This window comes from Oenanthe melanoleuca, chromosome 2 (genome assembly GCF_029582105.1).
Source record: "Oenanthe melanoleuca isolate GR-GAL-2019-014 chromosome 2, OMel1.0, whole genome shotgun sequence".
In the NCBI taxonomy this organism is placed as follows: domain Eukaryota; kingdom Metazoa; phylum Chordata; class Aves; order Passeriformes; family Muscicapidae; genus Oenanthe; species Oenanthe melanoleuca.
In genome coordinates, this window is record NC_079335.1 from 21258052 (window position 1) to 21269448 (window position 11397).

Genomic DNA, 11397 nt, shown 5'->3' on the forward strand with positions numbered 1-11397 from the left:
CTGCTATTGTCTTTTTGTCTTGCTCTTGAGATCTATTCTCTCTCAGGTTGCTGATTTACCATCTGTGTGAGCTCAGTAGTTTTAAAGAGCTAGAAAAGTTTTTCTCAACAACCCTGACACCTCTCCCTGCACACAATTAAATGTGTTCCTTTTTATTTTAAGTACTTCTACTTTGTGACATTCAGAAGTCTACAGCAGAACAACAGTTCTCTGGGAAGTTTGCTGTTACAGACAATAAAACCAATTCTCTTTGTCAGAAACTTGCAAATCTAGAAAACTTCTGGATAGATTTATGTTCTAGTGGTGTTAAAATATACAATGCAGGCTTACTTTTGATGTTTACTCCAAATTAACAGACTATAATGGTAGAAGGATTATTTTGGACTTTTTAAATATATAATTTAAATTCATATATATTTACATTAAGATTCTATTACTGTATATTTCACATTTTTCTCATCAGACCTGACAAGTTTATTAAAGCAATTTATAATTTTTGAGAGTGCAGTCCCAAAATTGCTCATTCAAATACTTTTGATATCAATATAAGCTGTGATTAATTGCTCCAGAAGGGGCTTTATACATTTTTGCTTTGACTTCTCTTCTGCTGCTGCATGACACAAAATATCAGACTATGAGTTCAGTTCCTGAAACTACATAGTGCTGCATTATGCTACTAAGGTGCACACTTCTGTCAGTTTACAAGAGTGGTAGTAGCCATGACCAGGCCATTTAAAAGGGGCAAAATGCTTTTTCCTTTGGGTCTGTGCAATGCTGCTCTGCCATTGTCTCTGTACTTCTTATGATCCTTTTTTAATGGCTGTTTCTTGAAGTCCTGCTAATGGGGAACTGTCTTAGACCATGAATTGTGGGTTCATTTGACTCCTTCAAGGTGTGAAAATCTAGTTTTTAGTCATCAGATATTGAGATCAGCAGTGGGGAGGGGTGTTTTGCAGATACAGAAATAGACCTGGTGGAGCAGACCCAGTTTCTCTTACTGTACAGTATGGGGTGGCCAAAGCCAGACTGATTTGTGCCACACCTTCTGCATCATTTACATGAGAAGAATCATTGAGATTCACTTTGCAAATATGTTTGACTTAAAAAAAAAGGAGAAACCTGCAGTAATGAAATCTACAGATAAAAGCATCAATGAACTGGATGTTCACATTGATTTGGGACCCTCAGTTTCCTGCTGCTGGGAGCACTGAAAAATGGCAGGTACTCCTTGTGTGCCTTTGGCCCAATACAGTGTTACAGGTACATTTTCCATCCTCTACGTCTTGTTTGCTTGTGAAATGGCCAGCCCCAGCCCCAAAAAATACCATTGCTCTAGTAAAAAGGTTGACTTTAGCATGTGTGTGTAAAAAGGACTGAAGAGAGAGCAGATATTTTGAAGTTCTGTCCCAAACTTGGAAAAGAAAATACTTAAATTATTTATGTTTCTCATTTTAAATGCTGAGTCAAACTGATCACTGTGAAGCTGTATGTGGCCAGTGGAGCTGCAGTAATCTGGCTTAAATTTGACCTTTTGAAACTGTCCCATTACATTCAACTGGTGATTTTCATTATTGCCTTTTTGTGGGAATGTTTTTAGCCAGGCATTGTGAATTGTGTCTGAATATAGCTAAGATGGGGTTAACTGATATTTTTTTTTAAGCTTATGGAACTTTGTTGGTTTTAATGTGCTCAGTAGTTGCTGTGAAAGTCTTAGGGAAAGACAGGTTTGTACAAAAATTTTAGATCTGGATCTGTACTTACAGTTCAAACCCACCTAATTTTGAGCACTCCCAGGATTTCAGAGAGTTATAATTCACATCTGTGTTTCTAACTCCTTCATGCATGGTTGTCTGAATGTGCACTTTTGGAGCAGGTCCATGTCTAATAGGCTAAACTGTAGTTCCCAAATCAGAAGCCGCATGGTACTACTATATAGTTTTCTTTTCTCCTCTTATAACATAGCCTAAAAAAAAAAGGTCCTGTCAGTCCAGCAAATTGGATTATTACAAAACACCAAAGTCTACATTTCTACCTACCTGCTATTGAGCTCACACATTTTTATTTCTACCAATGATTTAGTAAAGCATTTTCAGAATGGCTACAGTGGAGAGTCCTCTGCCAAATAATTACTTATCAAAGCACTGGAGCAAATTTGAATTATGCAGGACCCACTAAGCTGTCCTAGTATGGTTAAGGTAGAGATGAGATTCTCTTAAAACTTATAGACTCAAGCTACGTTTTGTGTCAAGCATAGGCTGTATTTACTTGGATTTTCCTCTATTTCTCTACTAATTAAAATATTTTAGTTTCGTGGTAACATATGTGAAAGCGTTGACAACAGCTTTGCTTATTCCACATGTTAATGATGTATTTGCTCAGAGTATGCTGATGAACTGTGTGCATTTCTCACGTTAAGATTTCATTTCATGCAAAAGGAAAAATGAGATTGTAGTGAGTGGATTTGTGCTTTTAATTTTAGATATTTCTTTTTGCTCTCAAACAGTCTTGTATGATTCCTCTGTAACACATGCATTTGAAAATCTTTTGCTGGCAAGAAAGTTAAAGGAGAAAGTAATACTTGCTTCTCAGAATAGGATTTTTCAACAAAGCGAAGTAATTTTGCCATTAATGAGACAGTTAAATGAAACAAATGACACGGCAAGCAAGAAAAAGACCACAGCATCACACTCAAGGAATGCACAGGCACACAATAGCTTATGCAATATTCCCCATCTGACTAAGTCAGTAAATACAGAGATTTCCTTGGAATTATTCACTACAGCAGGCCATGGTGACTGTAGCTCAGTAAATGCAATCAACAAGCTTATGGCATTCTTAGTAGTTTTCATCCATGGACAACTCAATGGATTTCATCCCAGTAACAAGACCCAACCGAGCCCCGGGCTTGTAAATCCCAGACCCTGATTGGCTTGGATACCACTCATTCCTGAAAATGGTACTTTGGGAATTGAATCTATCACATCTCTAGAATAATTTACACCCTTACAGTTTTGTATGTGCATATGCATTTACAGGCATGTATATGTGCATATATATATACACACACACACAAATCCAACAAATGCATAAAATTACCTTCTTTGGTAAACTGTTTTACTCTCATAATCACATAGTGCTTAAGTTTGGTGTATGTAAATTTTTTTCTAAGACAACATTTCAACTGTCTTTCCTCTGTTTTATTTTTTTTAATTAAATCTTTGTCTCATTACAATGTTTGTGTCTGTACTCACTTGCATTTGAGAAACAGAGCCATTACACTTGCTTTGTTGAGGAATATGGCTCCTTCCAGAGGCCTGCATGGCTGCTGAAAAGAGAAATAAATGCATTTTTGGGGAGTTCTTTTTCTTCCAGAAAGCATATGCAAGAAAAAAAATTAACTTTTGCTGTGTTTTTTCTCCCAAATGAGAAAGTAATTAACAGCATGTGTTGGGCTACAGTAAATTATTTACTATTTTCAAGCTAATGAAGTGAATGCTTGATCTAAAAAAGAAGAGTATGTATGATTATGTTCATTTTCCAGTTATGACTTTCCAGCTCAAAGATCATCTTAACTCCTGGCTGCCTGATCCTGTAATTTGCTGAATGTATTGAAACTCATTCTCTTAATTCATGTCTCCAGAGAAGCTTAGCACCTGGCAATAGCAGGCTTTCAGAAAGCTGTCCAAAGGATAAAAACAGTGAATTTTTCTTTTTTTTTTCCAGTGAAACACCAGAAAAGCACAGCATTGTCACTGGTGTTCCATATGAAAGTATATTAAAAAAGCAACAAACCAAAACAAAATCAAAACACAGAAATACATAGGTTTAGTTGGGCTTGCCAAGGTAGCATAGTACTAATCAAGGATTATATTTTGAGACAACAGTTAAGCATTGGACACAAACTGCCCAGAGAACTTTTGCTATGTTTATTGTCATCAGAGGGGCTCTAAAAACAGATAAGGTATGCACATCTGCCAGGAATGACTGAGTATGTTCAGACCCATACTGGGGCAGGGGAGTGAGTAGATAAGCCCTTGAGGGACTCATGTTCTCTGAATCCATATTCAGGTTGTTCTGAAGGCAAAAGCTTAGCCTCTGCTAAGGAATCTTACGAGAGTCAAGGGCTGTGACACTTCATTTGCTCTGCACCCGAAACTCCCACTGAAGCCAATTATTCAATCTCATTTAACAAAGACCACAGCTTCTCTGGCTGTGCAATTGTTGGTAACCATCAACAAACTGATTCATCTACAATTGGGCCAAATGTTACAAAATCTGTTTCTGAGTTCTTGTTTGTACCTCCATCATAAGATTACACCAAAATTAAAGCATGCAGTACTTGAACTAACTTCAAAGGCTGAGCTTGCACTTCTAGCTAGTTCAGCCTTTTTATTGGTTCATGTTTTCCATTTGGCTTCAACATCCTGTTCCTTACTGATGCCCTTCTAGAGTTTCATTTACAAATATTATGTCCCTGGTTAGTGAGCCACGCTAATTAATACTGTGGTGGGGGCTATGGATTATAGTAATCTCATGCCTCCTGCTTGGAAAAACACTGCAATTTTTCCAGACGTTTACATGTAATGCCATATTGAGCATGGCCAAATTTGTTTCAGGAAAATGTATCCTGAACTCATTTAACCAAAATTTATTTAAGGTTGCTTATACTGTTATCTATTGCCAGTTTTGTTAATCATGAAGCTCAAAAGTTTCAATGCAGTAGAAAATGGAGACCCATAATTTCCTAATTAGATTATTTCAAACAATACAGTAAAGTTAAAACAGGCTGGTTTAAGTATTGATATTTTTAAAAGTTTATGCCAATAACAAGTTAAAAAAACATGTTAAACAGATTATTTGACTACTTTCTAGAAACCTCATATTTCTGACTGTGCCTCACCTTTCAAACCTGGGACCATAATCTGAAATGGATTTTAGCTTGTCTGGGGTTTTTGTGGTCAAAAACTCCTTGACTATGGGGACTTAAAATGTTCCCAAGGTTATGATTATAAAGAAAATCTATTATATTTGCAATACCATCAAATATCAAATAGAAATTATGATGCCTTTGAAAAACAGAGCAATCCTAAATTGGTAGATTCTTCCAATAATAAAAGAAATGAAAGCAATGACTTTTCTTTAGGGAGAATATTTGACTATACCAGGTAATTGGAAGCAATGAATAAATTTTCAGGCTCACAATTAATTCACCAGATCATAAAGTCAAGAAATACAAAATATCTGGGGTTCTTTTTATTTTACTTTCGATTTTTAATCGTGTTCATAAACTCTCTTTTCATATATGGACATAATTTGCTTGATGTGACTGCACTATGATGATACAAGTCACAACAAATCTGAGACACCCTTCACTCCTTCTAGACTCTAATTTCAGGCACAGAAATGAAAACTTGCCAACATCTCATAACAACGTGTCATCACCTCATTGTGAATTAAAACAGACTAAAATGAGATGTTCAGAAATCTATGAGTAAAAATACTAAAAATTGCCACAGGAAACAATTGCAAAGTGCTCTTTATATATAACCTGGGCCAATATTTTACTGTCAGAATGACCTCTGTATTGTACTAGAGTAAACTGTATAAAGAACAGAGATGTCCCTAGGTTACATCCTACTGCTGCAAATTTTTAGATGTCACCCTTGCAGGGTGCTGGCCCCAACCTGAGCAAGGCCCCTTCTCTCTGTGTTTGCTTCTCCAAGAGGAGCCCACTGAGCCAAGAGCCGCCCAAGCAAGTACCTTGACCCTAACCAAGGAAGGTGCAAATGTAGTGCCTTGTTGAGTGAGTCTGATCTTCTTTTTAAGGAGGCTTTCCCACTTCACAGCCACTGTTTTACACCCACAGGGAAGTTGGTCTGTCATTTTCTGTGAGAATTAATTCCTTGAGCAAAATGATAGCTGTGTCAACAGCAAGCAGTTAGCCACCTCCAGCTTTCCTGGAGGTCTGATGTTCACTGGTCACATCTGGGAAAAACAGAAGCTAACAAAAGGTCTGGCCTAAACTCTATTAAAATGTATGAAGAACACTCCTTGTTTCAATGGCTTTGGACTACAGAAGGGTACCCATTTGAATCTTCTGCTCAGAGTGACACATCCATAATCAGGGAGGGGAGCACTGGCAAATGTACCAGGTCACACAGGGACTTACCAGGACTGATGGGCACGTCATGCAAGTGTTGTCTGCCATGTAATACTTTCTGTATGGTAGATGACGTCGGGAACTAGAGAATTTTGCCTTGTGTGAAACTAAACCATGTAACAGAACATGAATCAAAGTGTGCTTCGAACAGGAGTGTGAAAACTTGGCCTTTGTCCTCATGGTGTGGTCCCTGCTTTTATTTTTTAAGGGAGTAACTCTGCTCCTGTGCTGTTCTTACCATGGACACTTTCTGGAGCTGAATGCAGACTAGGAATGCTTGTGGCTTGCTTTGGGTGGGCTGTCGCTGAGATGGGGCTGGAGAGACTGAGTTACATGTAACAATTTTATGTGTTGACTGGTTAAATTTTAGATTGGAATGCTTATCTGTAAAGATGGTTCAACATGTTCCTGTAAAAACAAGGACGAGGAATGAGAAAATTTTGTCACAATAAGGCACCTCTACTCAAATACACAGGAGTAACGGAACAGTATAAAAATGTTTATTTGATGACTTTATTTCCATTGCAGACAAGCTACATAACATTTAAAACCACAAAAGACAGAAGAATCTTGGCATCGTTTAAAGGACTTTGAGCAAGGAACAGGGACTGGAAGGAGGTGTTTCTTGTGGGTGTGGTTTTGTTTTTTTCTAAGAAATCAGATGGTAATGTATAACATAATAGCAAAGAATAACGAAGTTATGGCCTAAGTTAAACCTCTAGGTAAGAATGACACATATAGAATTCTACTTGTTTAAAAACCCAGTTTATCTAACCAAGGGTCTCCTGTTGCTAAAATAAACAGTGTATTTATAGATCCTCCAAATCCGGAGGGCTTCAGAGGGGGAACAATTAATGCAGTACCAAAATCCAGAAAACAAAGCATCACATGAATGTTAGTGTCACAGCTCTGAAACCTGGTGTGTCTTCTGCTTCTTGGGCCTGAATACACACATTAGCCATGTCTTGACTGCAAGTTGGGAAGTTGAGAAATAGCTTTTTTAACAGTGTAACTCATGATGGTACCAAACACAGGATCATTTGCATAATTCTTTTACCATTTCATGTGTATTCAATATACCAAAATCTGTCTCTTTAGAAGTGAAATAAAACTTAAGAAATAATTTTTTGAGATCCTTTATTTCAGGAACTTGCATAAAATCAACAAAGGCTTGTGAAATCCTTGTCTGCTCCATTTATTGTGATTTGAAATTTTCTTTTTTTTCTCCTTTGTTTATACTGCTCTTTTGGAAGTACGAAGATATTTTTCTTCCCCCTACTAATTTTGACTTTTTCCATTTAGGAATCACTGATTCACTCTAATTTTTTTGTACAGCTGCCATTACAATTCTGTAAAAAAAAAAATTGTTGTGCCACCATATCGTTGTTCCACAGCACCACTGGTTGATGTAGACATAGCTGTGGCAAGAGAGCATTTGATCAATTAATTTCTGGCACACAAAGGGGAGGATGAGCCCAAATGTATGCATTTTCATGTGTGGCACTAGCATTGCTTACCTTCTGTTTCTTTCATGATAGGTGGATTTTATATTAAACTATTTGGGACTGCATCTGGCTCAGGGAATTGCTGATGCCCCATGTGATCTTTTTCCAGTAGATTTTTGGTTTTAATTTCATCCAAATTACGTTTATCTAAAGACTTTTTGTGACATATGCAAAATCACTTGATTGTCACAGTCCTGTTCCTAGTTGGCATCAGTCCACACCACAGAAAGTGAAGTCTTGAGTATCACAGCTGGTACTCTTTGTGGAAAAGACAAGGATTCACTGACTAAATTTTCTCTCACTGAAGTCAGAAGTAAATTTTACTTTCAATTCCAGTGGAGCACAAGCAAGAAATGATTTAGCGGTAATGTCTTCATTCATGCTTCAAAGATGATCCCTTTCAAGGACACAATGGAGTAGTGTAAACTTTTGCTGGCTCTACAGTATTTTGGAGAGGAAAAAAAAAGGACTGAAGATGACTTTGATAGCTGTGACACCTTCTGAGTGAACAATTCTAATATCTGTGTCCCAAAGACAACAGGAGTAGGTGTCAGAACCCCCAGAGTGGGGGGGGAACTGGGAAGGAAACAACTGCTGTTGTCTCTGTATCTCTGTATATGCCTTCTTGTTTTCAGAAGGTTTATTTACTTTCCTGCATTTGGATGCACAGGGTTCACTCAGGTCCAAACCACACTTAGCCCTATAATCCATTCAGAAACTGGTGTGACAGGAAGCCACTCTGTTCACTGACCTAATGGAACTGTTTGTCTCTGCTCTCCTTCCATGGCTCTTGCTCTAATGTATTCTCCATCCTTTTTTTATCTCTTATTTGCACAGTCCTGAACTGCCCTTTACACAGAACAATAAGGAGTTGGCTGTATATCCCACAGTAATGACATCAAAGGATGATAACAATTAGCACTTCATTTAGCATCTTAACTATAACACAAAGATGCCTAGCCAGCAGTATCTCAGGCACATGAGGAAACTGGCCACACAGAAAAGAATTTAATGACCTGGCCAGTCATGAAGGAAGCTATTGAAAACAGAATTCAAGATTTTTTTTTATTTACAGACCTAGTTCCATCCACCAAAATATTCTGTCTCTACAAGACTGATGTTTACAGGAAAATTACTCACATCTTATCTATGATGATAGTAGCCCTGAAACCTGCCATGTTTTTATTCCAATTGCTTTCATCTTTTTCATGAGGGTAAGTTCAGTAAAGAATTTCTTTCTTATATCGAATCTAAACCAGCCATATTTCAGTTTAAAGCCATTACCCCGTCCTGTCACTCTATGTCCCATGTAAAAAGTCCCTCTCCAAATTTCTTGTTAGCTCCCTTTAGGCACTGTAAGGTTGCTCTAAGGTTCTCTTGGACTCTTCTCTAGGCTGAACAACCCTGACTTCTCTCCAAAGGAGACAAGGAGGTGTTCCAGCCCTGTAATCATCTTTGTGGATCTCCTCTGGGCTCACTCCAACAGTTCCATGACTTCCTTGTGCTGGGGCTCCAGAGCTGGATGCAGTGCTCCAGAGCTGGACGCAGCACTCCAGGTGGAGCCTCACCAGAGCGGAGTAGAAGGGCAAAATCATCTCCCTTGACCTGCTGGCCATTCTGCTTTTGATGCAGCCCGGGATGTGGTTGGTTTTCTGGGCTGTGAGCACACATTGCTGCCTCATGGGGAGCTTCTTGTCCATCAACACATGCAAATGTCCCTTCTTATTACCTGCCCAGCCTGTATTTGTGTTTGGGACTGCCCCAGCCCAGGTGCAAAAACTGTCACTTGGCCTTGCTGAACTTCATGAGCTTTGCACAGCTCCACCTCTCAAGCCTGTCCAGATCCCTCTGGATGCATCCCTTCCCTCTAGTGTGCTGACCACACCACACCACACCACACCACACCACACCACACCACACCACACCACACCACACCACACCACACCACACCACACCACACCACACAGCTCAGAGTGGACAGTGCTGAGGGTGTACTTGATCCCACTGTGCATGCCACCAACAAAGACATTAAACAGTGCTGGTCCCAAGACTGATCCCTGAGGAACACCTCTCGTCACTGGTCTACACTGGAACACTGAGCTCTTGATCACAGCTCTTTCAGTGCAATCATCCAGCCAGTTCTTTAGATCCTGATTCACCAAGTGGATCATCCATCAAATCCATACCTCTCTAGTTTAGAGACATGGAGATCATGCAAGACAGTATCAAATGCTTTGCACAAGACCAAGTAGATGACATCAGATGCTTGCATCCACTGATGCTGTGACCCTGTTACAGGAGGCCACCACATTTGTCAGGCATGATTTGTCCTTGGTGATATATCTTGCCATTCTTTCTGCATGACATCATTAACATTTGGGGTTTTTGTGTTAATCCACATGGGAAAAACTCTTAGACAGACATTCTTCATTTTGGTCTCAACTATTGTAGCAAACTTTTCTTCAGTTTGAGAGAATATTTTCTAAATTGTATCTATTCAAACTGCTGTTGCAAAGAACATTCTTCCAGCTTGTAGCCACAGCTGTATGATTTCCCTCTGAAATTTTCTCCTGACACTTATTTCTTCTTAATTCCATCATAGGAAAAGCAACTCCTCTTCAGTTTTAAAGGTCCATCTGTCTTATTTGATGTCATTATCTGCTGGCTTTGGCAAGAGGCCAAAAGGCTTGAATGAACGTCTCACTGCACAGGAGGGACTTGTTTTTTTAAGCCAGGAATTTATAGTTCAGTGTAAATCCCACAGAGACTCCCCAGGAATACAAACGACAATTCCACGTGCAGGTGGCGATTAAGTGGAAATTGTGGGCAAAGCACCTGTTCCTCATTTCCAGGAAAGGTACAAAAACTGTCTAAGAGACATCTAGAATGGATTACAAATGGCTTCATTTCTTTCTAGGCTTGGCCAGTAGTTCCTGGCAAACTCTCTATATAAAGGCCTGAGTCCTCGGCCCAGCAATGTCACTCTGGGATTCCTTCAGTTTGGTGACTTGGTTTTCTCCCATGGCTCTTAATAGAATCACAAAATGGTTTGGGTTGGAAGGCACCTTAAAGACAGAAGAAGGGAGCTGAACACGAGCCAGGGTGTGCCCAGGTGGCCGGGAAGACAAGTGGCATCAGAGCAGCGCGGCCAGCAGGAGCAGGGCGGGGATTGTCCCCCGTACTCGGCTCTGGTGACGCCACCCCTCGAGTGCTGGGCTCAGTTCTGGCCCCTCAGCCCAGGACGGACAGTGAGGGGCTGGAGCGTGTCCGGAGAAGGACAGGGAGCTGGGAAGGGTCCGGAGCACAGGGGCTGTGGGGGCAGCTGAGGGAGCTGGGGATGCTCAGCCTGGAGCCAAGGAGGCTCGGGGTGACCTGATCGCTCCGTGCAGCGCTGAGAGGAGCCGAGCCCTGCTGCGGGCCGGGCTCTGCTCACAGCAAACAGGGGACAGCAGAACAAGGCATCGCCCCAAGCTGTGCCAGGGGAGGTTTAGGCTGGACATCAGGAGGAATTCCTTCACAGCAAAGATGATAAAACAAACATTGGAATGTGCTGCCCAGGGAGGTGGTTGGTGTTGTCGTCCCTGGGGCTGTTTAAGACAAGACTGCACTTGGCACTCAGTGCCTGGGTCTGTTTAGCGCGGTGCTGTTCGGTCCTAGGCCGGACTCGATGGTCTCAGAGCCCTTTTCCAACCCCATCGATTCGGCGGTTCGCTCTCGCAGCGCCCGGCGGGG